The sequence below is a fragment of the Rhinolophus sinicus genome, chromosome 7 (assembly GCF_057876585.1).
Source record: "Rhinolophus sinicus isolate RSI-liver-muscle chromosome 7, RSI-T2T, whole genome shotgun sequence".
Lineage (NCBI taxonomy): Eukaryota > Metazoa > Chordata > Mammalia > Chiroptera > Rhinolophidae > Rhinolophus > Rhinolophus sinicus.
In genome coordinates, this window is record NC_142507.1 from 29,837,062 (window position 1) to 29,851,100 (window position 14,039).

The window sequence follows — 14,039 nt, forward strand, 5'->3', positions numbered from 1 at the left end:
TTTGCTCGCCTCTCCTTTTGCGCCGCCACCCCGGCGTGGCTCCCTCCGAACCCCTGGCGCCCCTTGCCCCTCTGCAGCCGCCCAGCCCGCCGAAGGTCCCCCTGGCCAGCGGCCGGTCAGCCGCCCGGCACTACAAACTCGCAGCCTGGGCCGCACGCCAGGCCCGTCGGCCCCGGCTCCCCCCCACGCCCTCTTCTCAGTCCTCTTCGCTCCCGCAGGCCGACAGCCCGCAGCCCTTCACCGAGCCGTGGTCGCCGCCGCCGCTGCCATCGCCGCGCTCCCTCCCGCTCCCCGCCCCCGCCGCCCCCAAAGCCCAAGCCCAGGGCTGCCTGCCGGCGCTGGCCTCCACCAGGCTTTCTCCATCCCAGGACGTGCCGGTCCTTCGCACCTCGGCCCGAGCCCAGGGGACGACCATCCCTGTGCCTGCACCTGGGCCCCGAGACACAGGATCGGCGTGTCCTCCGGCAAACGGGATGCCCACCCGCCCCGCCCCACCGGAGGCCTCTGTCTCTGCTGGCCGGCACCTCGCCCCACACCCCCGCGCGCGCGCCCCCTCACGTCTCCCACAAGAGCCAGGAGCCCTCCGTTCCCGCCGGCCGCGGTGGCCCCGACACACAGGGGAAAGAGAGCCGGGACAAACCAGGGGACGGAGGGAGCAGCACCCCAACACCCCGCACGCCCTCGGACTCCAGGAGAGACCACCATGTCGGAGCCTGCCGACGAGACGAACGGTTCCTGAAGTGCGGAGTGAGGATTGAGAAAAAATTGGACAAGAGACAAAGATGGGATCGGGAGGGCGAGCGGTTCTGACTAGACTGCTGCGCCTGCTTGATTTTTCAGCATGCTTTTATACAGACAGAAACAAGAAGGTTACATAAAGCGGCTGAGGCAGCAAGGACAGATTAGTTACGTTTTTCCAAAGTTTGGCCCTGACTGTCTTTAGACCTTTTGATATTGTCCCATTCCCAGAACAGCAGGTGTCTGTTTGTTCTTTATGCTTATCGGAGTTCCCCTCAGCCATCCTCCCAACCTCTGCTTGTAGTTACATTTTCTTAACGCTTGATGCTCCAGCTCCCCACAATTCCCCCTTGTTTAGTTTTTGAGATCGTGCCTGGCTTAGGTGGTCAGTACAGACCTTCTCACTTACCCGTCATTGGATATCCTTCACCAAAGCGATCGACTCCTGTCTTAGGTCGTAAGACATCCACTGATCATTACCCGTCATTGGCTACCGATCTCCTTTGGGGTTAGACAGGGGCAGTGGCTTTTGGTCTATCAGCCATGTGGAGCCTTATTTTGTGAATTTCTCCATCAATATCTGTGACTATCCCCATCACAGCTTTTGTGATGCAGGGGAGGAAACATAGTATCAGGAGGATCACAACAAGCGGAATTACAAGGGGGGCCATAATTCGAAGCATTGAAGAGTATGATGGAAATACATTGTGAAAACTAGAGACAAGTTTGTTGAGAGTATCAGCTATATCGGTGTTTAAAGGAGAGGTCTCTTGCAGTGTCAAGACCTCTTTATGAAACTGGATAAGATCAAGAGTAACATTTTTTCTTACACGGTCTGTGAGACTCATACCTCATAGCAGAAAAAATGTTTATTCCAATCACCCTTTGTCTGTTAACAGCCGAAGCATAAAGTCCCATGATGTCTTACCTTCTCAGGGTCAAGTCACTCATATTGTAACAGCTCTGTTGAGGTAAGTGGAGAGAACTGATCTTCATTGCCCTCATGACTTCTCTCACAATCAGGTGAGAGAGGAAAGCCAGAGACAGCAGTGGCTTTTGCCAGGCAGGGGGAAGGGGAGGAAAGGCTCCTTTTTGGGTCTTCTAAGGCAGCTCATTGGGGGTCCCCACTCGGTTCCGCCTGGCTTAGGTTGTATCTCCCGTGAGATATCTTACCCGTCTTTGGCTGCAAACCATCTTCTGGGGACCAGACAGAGAGACATAAGGTGTAAACACAAGAATGGAACAGAGTCCCAGAAAGGCACAGTCTTACAGACTCTTCTTTCCTTAAGGAAAGACATGGGGGGACAGTCGGCTAGGCTGTTGTGTGACTACATCTCCCCCTTTTTTGTTTTTGAAGCATGAGAAACACAGAACGTGTAGTTGTTTCACTTACAGCCCGTCGGAGGGCTATTTGTCCACATCTGAGGACTATGTAAAATAAACAGAACAATAAACAGAAGAGCAATATCCCCAGCAAAAACCCTCTACCCAAAGTCTTTATCCATTTAACAGGGTCTGAAGTGGACAGTCCTTCTGCGGCTGCGGAAAGTGAGAGCTTTTCCACACCCTAGGGGCGTGGATGGGTATCTCTAGATGTCTTCTCTTCTGTGGGCTGTCGTTCATGGTATGGTTTAACACCGACCAGGAATTCACAAAGGTTTTTCTTCCGGACCTGGAGAAATACAAGCAAAGCCTCTTCCCCGTGTTATCTCGCGGGGAGAAGTAGGATCAGCTTCCCCACGTAACATTTTAAACAAAGGTTGTAATTCACCGGTTGTCAACCGCAACTGAGGTCTAATCCAGTTAATGTCTCCCAGTAGCCTTTGGAAATCATTTGATGTTTTTAAACAATCTCGCCGGATTTGTATTTCTTGAGGCACAACGGCCTGAGGCATTAAGCAATATCCCAGATAAGAGTAAGGAGGCACTTGCTGAATTTTTTCTGGGGCTATAACTAGCCCATAATCGTGGAGCTTTTTTTGTAAATGAGCAAAAGCAGCAAGCAACTTTGGTTCACAAGAGTGGGCAAGAAGTATGTCATCCATGTAGTGGATGATGTAAATATCTGGAAATGTCCTTCGGGTAGGTTTTATTGCAGCTGATACAAATTTTTGACATAGTGTAGGGCTACTAGCCATTCCCTGAGGTAGCACTAGCCAATGCTATCTCTTAAAAGGTTCTTGTAAATTAACGGAAGGAACACTGAAAGCAAATCTGGGGCAGTCATCAGGATTTAAAGGTATAGTATAAAAACAATCTTTGCAGTCCAAAACAATTTTATATGTGTTTTTTGGTATGGCTGCAGGACAGGGCAAGCCTGTCTGTAAGGCTCCCATTAATTTCATGGTTTTATTAACTTTTTGTAAATCTTGTAATAATCTCTATCTACCAGATTTTTTTTTTTAACAACAAACATGGGAGAATTCCCGGGAGAATTGGAGGGGGCAATGTGTCCCTTTTTAAGTTGCTCCTGTACTAGCAGCTTGGCGGCTTGAATCTCTTTTCTGTTGATAGGGGCCTCGGGCAGTGGATCTAGCCCTGCAACTACACTTGGAGGAGAGCTTAATTGTAACCTAGGCTTCTATTCTGATTGAGATTCTAATAAAGGCCCAGTCTGTTGAGCCTGGACTAATTGCATTTGAACAGAGAGGGAAGTGAGTGCAGCTTGTAATCTTTGCCCCTCTGCTTCCAAGGGGGATCCAGTTTGGGTTGATCATTTTCAGAGTATGTGATTCCCTCGTGTCTAGGATCGATCACATCCCTAACCAAATTCCATAAGGAAAAAGTATCTACTGGTACTTCAGAGGGTCCATGAGCATCATAATATCCCTGTAAATGCTCTCTCACCTTTTCCCAAGTTTCTAAGTTTAAAGTCCCTTCTTCGGGGGAACCAGGGACATATTTGTACTACAAATTCTAAAAATCGAAGCAACTGTGCTTCACTGGTTTTAACTCCTCTAGCTTTTAGCATGCTCCTTAACATGTGAGTAAACAGCCTTTTACTGTGACCCTGTCCCATTTTATTTTACTCCCGACTATGGTATCTCACCGCTTTCACTAACCTTATTCGACGCGTCTCATTTGCAAGCGGAGTCCTTCACTGATTCCCCAGTATTCAGGTCCCTGTTCGGGCGCCACTTGTCGGAGCCTGCCGACGAGACGAACGGTTCCTGAAGTGGGGAGTGAGGATTGAGAAAAAATTGGACAAGAGACAAAGATGGGATCGGGAGGGCGAGCAGTTCTGACTAGACTGCTGCGCCTGCTTGATTTTTCAGCATGCTTTTATACAGACAGAAGCAAGAAGGTTACATAAAGCGGCCGAGGCAGCAAGTACAGATTAGTTACGTTTTTTCCAAAGTTTGGCCCTGACTGACTTTAGACCTTTTGATATTGTCCCATTCCCAGAACAGCAGGTGTCTGTTTGTTCTTTATGCTTATCGGAGTTCCCCTCAGCCATCCTCCCAACCTCTGCTTGTAGCTACATTTTCTTAACCCTTGATGCTCCAGCTCCCCACACCACCACAAGGGGAAGAGCAGGCACGCAGGCACACGACCCTCACAACGAGGGTGCCTAGGGCTGCCACTCTCCTCCCGCGGGCGGGACCCTGGGCGGGGCTTGGAGCCCACCGGCACCGGTGCTCCGGAGACCCTGGCGGCCCGCCCCGGGGGCTTCGAGGGTGACTGCCAAAGCCCGGGCACTGCCTCCTTAGCGGAGCCCAGCCCCGGGCACGACCACACACCGGTGGAGAAGCTGCCACCTCAACACAGCCTCAGTGCGTCCGTCCCAGTCCGTGTCCCAGCCTGTGCGTCCCTCCCCCTCAACCTCCACCCCCTGTCCGTCTGGCTCTGTGACATGCCTGTTGGGCTGTGGCTCTCGCTCAGGAGCTCTCTCCCCGTGTGCCAGCCCCCTCTTTCTCTGTCTCTGTCCGAGTCTCTCTGTATGTCTAGATACATACATGCACATATACGTGTATATTTCCATCGCGCTGCCTCCTCCTCCTCCTCCCGTTCTGTCTGTCGGTCCCTGTCCTGCGGGGACTCTAGTCCCTCTGCCCGCACAAGAACGCAGGATATGGCCAGGCCAAGAAGAAACACCAACGGAGCCATGGATAGGGGGCTCATAGCACCATTTCTCACGGGCGGCTGGCTCGGAGACGCAGCAAGCCGGAGCCGCACGATCCCCAACCTGCCGGCCGCTTCTCTGCCAACCAACCGACCCACCAACCGACCGACACACCAAGCCGGCCAACTGCAATCCGCGCCCCTCTGCAATTTGCAGTCCACCATCCGCGCTTCCTTGCTTGGCCACCGCAGCTGTACGGGTGGCCCATGGCCAACTGGCAACAGCTGACGGCCAAGCGGTCACAGCTGATGACCGTGCACCACCCGAGGCAGCACCCCTCCACGCGAGGCCCAGGGCCTGGAAACGGCTCTCTGGGACTCTGTCCCCACAGTCCCCGTCTGTCTCTCTCCGCCTCTCTCTTGCTCCGTCTCTGGCCTTCTCTCATCCTCTCTCTCACCTCCCTGGGTCAGGCGAGGTGACGTGTAGCCAGTGAAGGGACCGGAGATCGGGTGGGCCGCTGGTCGCTGACGAGGGGCGAGGGCCCAGACGGAAGGCTGTGTGACGAAGGGTGACGGCAGACTGGAGCTGCTGCACCCTGGTGGCACGGGTGGCTCCCCGTGGCTTTGGGCCAGTCGGTGGGGCCGGCCAGTGCCAGGGCCAGGGTCGCGCGTGCCTAGGGCCGGAGGGGCCTGAGAGGACCCTGCGACGCCCTCGCTTGCCATGAGCGGGGGACCGCAGAGCAGCCAGGCGGGTCTGGGGAGGTGGGGCTGGGGGTGGGGGTGAGCGGGGTTGGGGTGGGGGGGCGGGGTGTAAGCCGTTCGGGGCCCGGGGAGTCCCAGGATGCCAGGGCGCCGAGACTTCTGTCACCGTCAGGGAAGTGACAGAGGCCCGTGGAGCCACGGGTGGCGCGAAGGGGCCTCGCTGCGGGCCAAGAGTAGCCCGCCGCCCAGGCCGGCGGCGTCCGGAGGAGGCGGGGAGCCGGACTGGGGGGGGGACGCGGTGCTGGCAGAGCCGGCAGCGGGTCGATGCTCGCCACCGGAGCTGCGCATCTGCATGGCGCGCGTTCACGAGGCAGGCCGGGTGCAGGCTCTTGGGGCGCGGGGTTCCGTGTCCCAGCGTCTCCGGCCATACCACCCTGAACGCGCCCTATCTCCTCTAATCTGGGGAGTAAGCAGGGAGGGGCCTGGTTAGTACTTGGATGGGAGACCGCCTGGGAATACCGGGTGCTGTAGGCTTTTTGCTCGCCTCTCCTTTTGCGCCGCCGTCCCGGCGTGGCTCCCTCCGAACCCCTGGCGCCCCTTGTCCCTCTGCAGCCACCCAGCCCGCCGAAGGTCCCCCTGACCAGCGGCGTATCCGCCGCCCGGACGTACAACCTGGCAGTCCGGGTCGCACGCTAGGCTTGTCGGCCCGGGCTCCCCCCCATACCCTCTTCTTAGTCCTCTTCGCTCCCGCAGGCCGTCAGGCCGCACCCGTTCGCTGAGCCGCGGTTGCCGTCGCCGCCAGCACCGCGCTGCCCGCTACTGCCGCCAGCGCTGCCCTCGCCCCCGCCCCCGCCCCCGTCGCCGCCGCCTTCACCTCGCTCGCGGCCACCGCCGCCATCGCCGCGCTCCCTCCCGCTCCCCGCCCCGCCGCCGCCGCCTCCGCCGCCGCCGCCACCGCCATCACCGCGCTCCCCACCGCCGTGGACGCCAGCTCTGCCCTCGCCGCCGCTGCCGAGGGCTCCTCCCACAACTCCCAAACACAGGGCTGCCTGCTGGCGACCAGCGTTGGGGATGCGTTCGGGGTGGGCCTGGTGGCGGTAGGGGGGCGGGGTGTATTCCGGTCGGGTCCCAGGGAGTCCCAGGATGCCAGAGTTCCACGACTTCTGTCACCATCAGGGTAATGGCAGAGTCCCGTGGAGCCACGGATGGCGCGAAGGGGCCTCGCGCGCCAGATTCATCCGGAGGAGGCGTGGAGCAGGCGGGAGGTGAGGCGCTGGCGGAGCCGGTCAGCAGGGAGATGCTCGCCACCCGAGCGACCCAGCTGCATGGCGCGCGCTCACCAGGCAGGCGGGGAGCAGGCTCTTGGGGCGCCGGGAGCCGGGTCCCAGCGTCTACGGCCATACCACCCTGAACGCGCCCGATCTCGTCTGATCTCGGAAGGTAAGCAGGGTCGGGCCTGGTTAGTACCTGGATGGGAGACCGCCTGGGAATACCGGGTGCTGTAGGCTTTTGCTCGCCTCTCCTTTTGCGCCGCCACCCCGGCGTGGCTCCCTCCGAACCCCTGGCGCCCCTTGCCCCTCTGCAGCCGCCCAGCCCGCCGAAGGTCCCCCTGGCCAGCGGCCGGTCAGCCGCCCGGCACTACAAACTCGCAGCCTGGGCCGCACGCCAGGCCCGTCGGCCCCGGCTCCCCCCCACGCCCTCTTCTCAGTCCTCTTCGCTCCCGCAGGCCGACAGCCCGCAGCCCTTCACCGAGCCGTGGTCGCCGCCGCCGCTGCCATCGCCGCGCTCCCTCCCGCTCCCCGCCCCCGCCGCCCCCAAAGCCCAAGCCCAGGGCTGCCTGCCGGCGCTGGCCTCCACCAGGCTTTCTCCATCCCAGGACGTGCCGGTCCTTCGCACCTCGGCCCGAGCCCAGGGGACGACCATCCCTGTGCCTGCACCTGGGCCCCGAGACACAGGATCGGCGTGTCCTCCGGCAAACGGGATGCCCACCCGCCCCGCCCCACCGGAGGCCTCTGTCTCTGCTGGCCGGCACCTCGCCCCACACCCCCGCGCGCGCGCCCCCTCACGTCTCCCACAAGAGCCAGGAGCCCTCCGTTCCCGCCGGCCGCGGTGGCCCCGACACACAGGGGAAAGAGAGCCGGGACAAACCAGGGGACGGAGGGAGCAGCACCCCAACACCCCGCACGCCCTCGGACTCCAGGAGAGACCACCATGTCGGAGCCTGCCGACGAGACGAACGGTTCCTGAAGTGCGGAGTGAGGATTGAGAAAAAATTGGACAAGAGACAAAGATGGGATCGGGAGGGCGAGCGGTTCTGACTAGACTGCTGCGCCTGCTTGATTTTTCAGCATGCTTTTATACAGACAGAAACAAGAAGGTTACATAAAGCGGCTGAGGCAGCAAGGACAGATTAGTTACGTTTTTCCAAAGTTTGGCCCTGACTGTCTTTAGACCTTTTGATATTGTCCCATTCCCAGAACAGCAGGTGTCTGTTTGTTCTTTATGCTTATCGGAGTTCCCCTCAGCCATCCTCCCAACCTCTGCTTGTAGTTACATTTTCTTAACGCTTGATGCTCCAGCTCCCCACAATTCCCCCTTGTTTAGTTTTTGAGATCGTGCCTGGCTTAGGTGGTCAGTACAGACCTTCTCACTTACCCGTCATTGGATATCCTTCACCAAAGCGATCGACTCCTGTCTTAGGTCGTAAGACATCCACTGATCATTACCTGTCATTGGCTACCGATCTCCTTTGGGGTTAGACAGGGGCAGTGGCTTTTGGTCTATCAGCCATGTGGAGCCTTATTTTGTGAATTTCTCCATAAATATCTGTGACTATCCCCATCACAGCTTTTGTGATGCAGGGGAGGAAACATAGTATCAGGAGGATCACAACAAGCGGAATTACAAGGGGGGCCATAATTCGAAGCATTGAAGAGTATGATGGAAATACATTGTGAAAACTAGAGACAAGTTTGTTGAGAGTATCAGCTATATCGGTGTTTAAAGGAGAGGTCTCTTGCAGTGTCAAGACCTCTTTATGAAACTGGATAAGATCAAGAGTAACATTTTTTCTTACACGGTCTGTGAGACTCATACCTCATAGCAGAAAAAATGTTTATTCCAATCACCCTTTGTCTGTTAACAGCCGAAGCATGAAGTCCCATGATGTCTTACCTTCTCAGGGTCAAGTCACTCATATTGTAACAGCTCTGTTGAGATAAGTGGAGAGAACTGATCTTCATTGCCCTCATGACTTCTCTCACAATCAGGTGAGAGAGGAAAGCCAGAGACAGCAGTGGCTTTTGCCAGGCAGGGGGAAGGGGAGGAAAGGCTCCTTTTTGGGTCTTCTAAGGCAGCTCATTGGGGGTCCCCACTCGGTTCCGCCTGGCTTAGGTTGTATCTCCCGTGAGATATCTTACCCGTCTTTGGCTGCAAACCATCTTCTGGGGACCAGACAGAGAGACATAAGGTGTAAACACAAGAATGGAACAGAGTCCCAGAAAGGCACAGTCTTACAGACTCTTCTTTCCTTAAGGAAAGACATGGGGGGACAGTCGGCTAGGCTGTTGTGTGACTACATCTCCCCCTTTTTTGTTTTTGAAGCATGAGAAACACAGAACGTGTAGTTGTTTCACTTACAGCCCGTCGGAGGGCTATTTGTCCACATCTGAGGACTATGTAAAATAAACAGAACAATAAACAGAAGAGCAATATCCCCAGCAAAAACCCTCTACCCAAAGTCTTTATCCATTTAACAGGGTCTGAAGTGGACAGTCCTTCTGCGGCTGCGGAAAGTGAGAGCTTTTCCACACCCTAGGGGCGTGGATGGGTATCTCTAGATGTCTTCTCTTCTGTGGGCTGTCGTTCATGGTATGGTTTAACACCGACCAGGAATTCACAAAGGTTTTTCTTCCGGACCTGGAGAAATACAAGCAAAGCCTCTTCCCCGTGTTATCTCGCGGGGAGAAGTAGGATCAGCTTCCCCACGTAACATTTTAAACAAAGGTTGTAATTCACCGGTTGTCAACCGCAACTGAGGTCTAATCCAGTTAATGTCTCCCAGTAGCCTTTGGAAATCATTTGATGTTTTTAAACAATCTCGCCGGATTTGTATTTCTTGAGGCACAACGGCCTGAGGCATTAAGCAATATCCCAGATAAGAGTAAGGAGGCACTTGCTGAATTTTTTCTGGGGCTATAACTAGCCCATAATCGTGGAGCTTTTTTTGTAAATGAGCAAAAGCAGCAAGCAACTTTGGTTCACAAGAGTGGGCAAGAAGTATGTCATCCATGTAGTGGATGATGTAAATATCTGGAAATGTCCTTCGGGTAGGTTTTATTGCAGCTGATACAAATTTTTGACATAGTGTAGGGCTACTAGCCATTCCCTGAGGTAGCACTAGCCAATGCTATCTCTTAAAAGGTTCTTGTAAATTAACGGAAGGAACACTGAAAGCAAATCTGGGGCAGTCATCAGGATTTAAAGGTATAGTATAAAAACAATCTTTGCAGTCCAAAACAATTTTATATGTGTTTTTTGGTATGGCTGCAGGACAGGGCAAGCCTGTCTGTAAGGCTCCCATTAATTTCATGGTTTTATTAACTTTTTGTAAATCTTGTAATAATCTCTATCTACCAGATTTTTTTTTTTTTTTTAAATAACAAACATGGGAGAATTCCCGGGAGAATTGGAGGGGGCAATGTGTCCCTTTTTAAGTTGCTCCTGTACTAGCAGCTTGGCGGCTTGAATCTCTTTTCTGTTGATAGGGGCCTCGGGCAGTGGATCTAGCCCTGCAACTACACTTGGAGGAGAGCTTAATTGTAACCTAGGCTTCTATTCTGATTGAGATTCTAATAAAGGCCCAGTCTGTTGAGCCTGGACTAATTGCATTTGAACAGAGAGGGAAGTGAGTGCAGCTTGTAATCTTTGCCCCTCTGCTTCCAAGGGGGATCCAGTTTGGGTTGATCATTTTCAGAGTATGTGATTCCCTCGTGTCTAGGATCGATCACATCCCTAACCAAATTCCATAAGGAAAAAGTATCTACTGGTACTTCAGAGGGTCCATGAGCATCATAATATCCCTGTAAACGCTCTCTCACCTTTTCCCAAGTTTCTAAGTTTAAAGTCCCTTCTTCGGGGGAACCAGGGACATATTTGTACTACAAATTCTAAAAATCGAAGCAACTGTGCTTCACTGGTTTTAACTCCTCTAGCTTTTAGCATGCTCCTTAACATGTGAGTAAACAGCCTTTTACTGTGACCCTGTCCCATTTTATTTTACTCCCGACTATGGTATCTCACCGCTTTCACTAACCTTATTCGACGCGTCTCATTTGCAAGCGGAGTCCTTCACTGATTCCCCAGTATTCAGGTCCCTGTTCGGGCGCCACTTGTCGGAGCCTGCCGACGAGACGAACGGTTCCTGAAGTGGGGAGTGAGGATTGAGAAAAAATTGGACAAGAGACAAAGATGGGATCGGGAGGGCGAGCAGTTCTGACTAGACTGCTGCGCCTGCTTGATTTTTCAGCATGCTTTTATACAGACAGAAGCAAGAAGGTTACATAAAGCGGCCGAGGCAGCAAGTACAGATTAGTTACGTTTTTTCCAAAGTTTGGCCCTGACTGACTTTAGACCTTTTGATATTGTCCCATTCCCAGAACAGCAGGTGTCTGTTTGTTCTTTATGCTTATCGGAGTTCCCCTCAGCCATCCTCCCAACCTCTGCTTGTAGCTACATTTTCTTAACCCTTGATGCTCCAGCTCCCCACACCACCACAAGGGGAAGAGCAGGCACGCAGGCACACGACCCTCACAACGAGGGTGCCTAGGGCTGCCACTCTCCTCCCGCGGGCGGGACCCTGGGCGGGGCTCGGAGCCCACCGGCACCGGTGCTCCGGAGACCCTGGCGGCCCGCCCCGGGGGCTTCGAGGGTGACTGCCAAAGCCCGGGCACTGCCTCCTTAGCGGAGCCCAGCCCCGGGCACGACCACACACCGGTGGAGAAGCTGCCACCTCAACACAGCCTCAGTGCGTCCGTCCCAGTCCGTGTCCCAGCCTGTGCGTCCCTCCCCCTCAACCTCCACCCCCTGTCCGTCTGGCTCTGTGACATGCCTGTTGGGCTGTGGCTCTCGCTCAGGAGCTCTCTCCCCGTGTGCCAGCCCCCTCTTTCTCTGTCTCTGTCCGAGTCTCTCTGTATGTCTAGATACATACATGCACATATACGTGTATATTTCCATCGCGCTGCCTCCTCCTCCTCCTCCCGTTCTGTCTGTCGGTCCCTGTCCTGCGGGGACTCTAGTCCCTCTGCCCGCACAAGAACGCAGGATATGGCCAGGCCAAGAAGAAACACCAATGGAGCCATGGATAGGGGGCTCATAGCACCATTTCTCACGGGCGGCTGGCTCGGAGACGCAGCAAGCCGGAGCCGCACGATCCCCAACCTGCCGGCCGCTTCTCTGCCAACCAACCGACCCACCAACCGACCGACACACCAAGCCGGCCAACTGCAATCCGCGCCCCTCTGCAATTTGCAGTCCACCATCCGCGCTTCCTTGCTTGGCCACCGCAGCTGTACGGGTGGCCCATGGCCAAGTGGCAACAGCTGACGGCCAAGCGGTCACAGCTGATGACCGTGCACCACCCGAGGCAGCACCCCTCCACGCGAGGCCCAGGGCCTGGAAACGGCTCCCTGGGACTCTGTCCCCACAGTCCCCGTCTGTCTCTCTCCGCCTCTCTCTTGCTCCGTCTCTGGCCTTCTCTCATCCTCTCTCTCACCTCCCTGGGTCAGGCGAGGTGACGTGTAGCCAGTGAAGGGACCGGAGATCGGGTGGGCCGCTGGTCGCTGACGAGGGGCGAGGGCCCAGACGGAAGGCTGTGTGACGAAGGGTGACGGCAGACTGGAGCTGCTGCACCCTGGTGGCACGGGTGGCTCCCCGTGGCTTTGGGCCAGTCGGTGGGGCCGGCCAGTGCCAGGGCCAGGGTCGCGCGTGCCTAGGGCCGGAGGGGCCTGAGAGGACCCTGCGACGCCCTCGCTTGCCATGAGCGGGGGACCGCAGAGCAGCCAGGCGGGTCTGGGGAGGTGGGGCTGGGGGTGGGGGTGAGCGGGGTTGGGGTGGGGGGGCGGGGTGTAAGCCGTTCGGGGCCCGGGGAGTCCCAGGATGCCAGGGCGCCGAGACTTCTGTCACCGTCAGGGAAGTGACAGAGGCCCGTGGAGCCACGGGTGGCGCGAAGGGGCCTCGCTGCGGGCCAAGAGTAGCCCGCCGCCCAGGCCGGCGGCGTCCGGAGGAGGCGGGGAGCCGGACTGGGGGGGGGACGCGGTGCTGGCAGAGCCGGCAGCGGGTCGATGCTCGCCACCGGAGCTGCGCATCTGCATGGCGCGCGTTCACGAGGCAGGCCGGGTGCAGGCTCTTGGGGCGCGGGGTTCCGTGTCCCAGCGTCTCCGGCCATACCACCCTGAACGCGCCCTATCTCCTCTAATCTGGGGAGTAAGCAGGGAGGGGCCTGGTTAGTACTTGGATGGGAGACCGCCTGGGAATACCGGGTGCTGTAGGCTTTTTGCTCGCCTCTCCTTTTGCGCCGCCGTCCCGGCGTGGCTCCCTCCGAACCCCTGGCGCCCCTTGTCCCTCTGCAGCCGCCCAGCCCGCCGAAGGTCCCCCTGACCAGCGGCGTGTCCGCCGCCCGGACGTACAACCTGGCAGTCCGGGTCGCACGCTAGGCTTGTCGGCCCGGGCTCCCCCCCATACCCTCTTCTTAGTCCTCTTCGCTCCCGCAGGCCGTCAGGCCGCACCCGTTCGCTGAGCCGCGGTCGCCGTCGCCGCCAGCACCGCGCTGCCCGCTACTGCCGCCAGCGCTGACCTCGCCCCCGCCCCCGCCCCCGTCGCCGCCGCCTTCACCTCGCTCGCGGCCACCGCCGCCATCGCCGCGCTGCCTCCCGCTCCCCGCCCCGCCGCCGCCGCCGCCGCCGCTGCGCCGCCGCCGCCGCCGCCACCGCCATCACCGCGCTCCCCACCGCAGTGGACGCCAGCTCTGCCCTCGCCGCCGCTGCCGCGGGCTCCTCCCACAACTCCCAAACACAGGGCTGCCTGCTGGCGACCAGCGTTGGGGATGCGTTCGGGGTGGGCCTGGTGGCGGTAGGGGGGCGGGGTGTATTCCGGTCGGGTCCCAGGGAGTCCCAGAATGCCAGAGTTCCACGACTTCTGTCACCATCAGGGTAATGGCAGAGTCCCGTGGAGCCACGGATGGCGCGAAGGGGCCTCGCGCGCCAGATTCGTCCGGAGGAGGCGGGGAGCAGGCGGGAGGTGAAGCGCTAGCGGAGCCGGTCAGCAGGGAGATGCTCGCCACCCGAGCGACCCAGCTGCATGGCGTGCGCTCACGAGGCAGGCCGGGAGCAGGCTCTTGGGGCGCCGGGAGCCGGGTCCCAGCGTCTACGGCCATACCACCCTGAACGCGCCCGATCTCGTCTGATTCGGAAGCTAAGCAGGGTCGGGCCTGGTTAGTACCTGCATGGGAGACCGCCTGGGAATACCGGGTGCTGTAGGCT

General features: G+C 57.5%; 2 non-coding genes and 2 pseudogenes across 2 annotated transcripts; all 4 read left to right on the plus strand.

Moving 5' to 3' along the window:
* The first annotated feature begins 5,918 nt into the window (after nt 1-5,918).
* On the plus strand, nt 5,919-6,036 carry LOC148757655 (5S ribosomal RNA; annotated as a pseudogene).
* Nucleotides 6,037-6,891: 855 nt separating this feature from the next.
* Nucleotides 6,892-7,010, plus strand: LOC148757656 (5S ribosomal RNA). The gene has a single exon (XR_016021831.1). It is a non-coding gene; the product is annotated as a 5S ribosomal RNA (ribosomal RNA).
* Nucleotides 7,011-12,934: 5,924 nt separating this feature from the next.
* On the plus strand, nt 12,935-13,052 carry LOC141568749 (5S ribosomal RNA; annotated as a pseudogene).
* An 869-nt stretch (nt 13,053-13,921) lies between these two features.
* Nucleotides 13,922-14,039, plus strand: LOC148757657 (5S ribosomal RNA). Its single transcript, XR_016021835.1, has one exon. It is a non-coding gene; the product is annotated as a 5S ribosomal RNA (ribosomal RNA).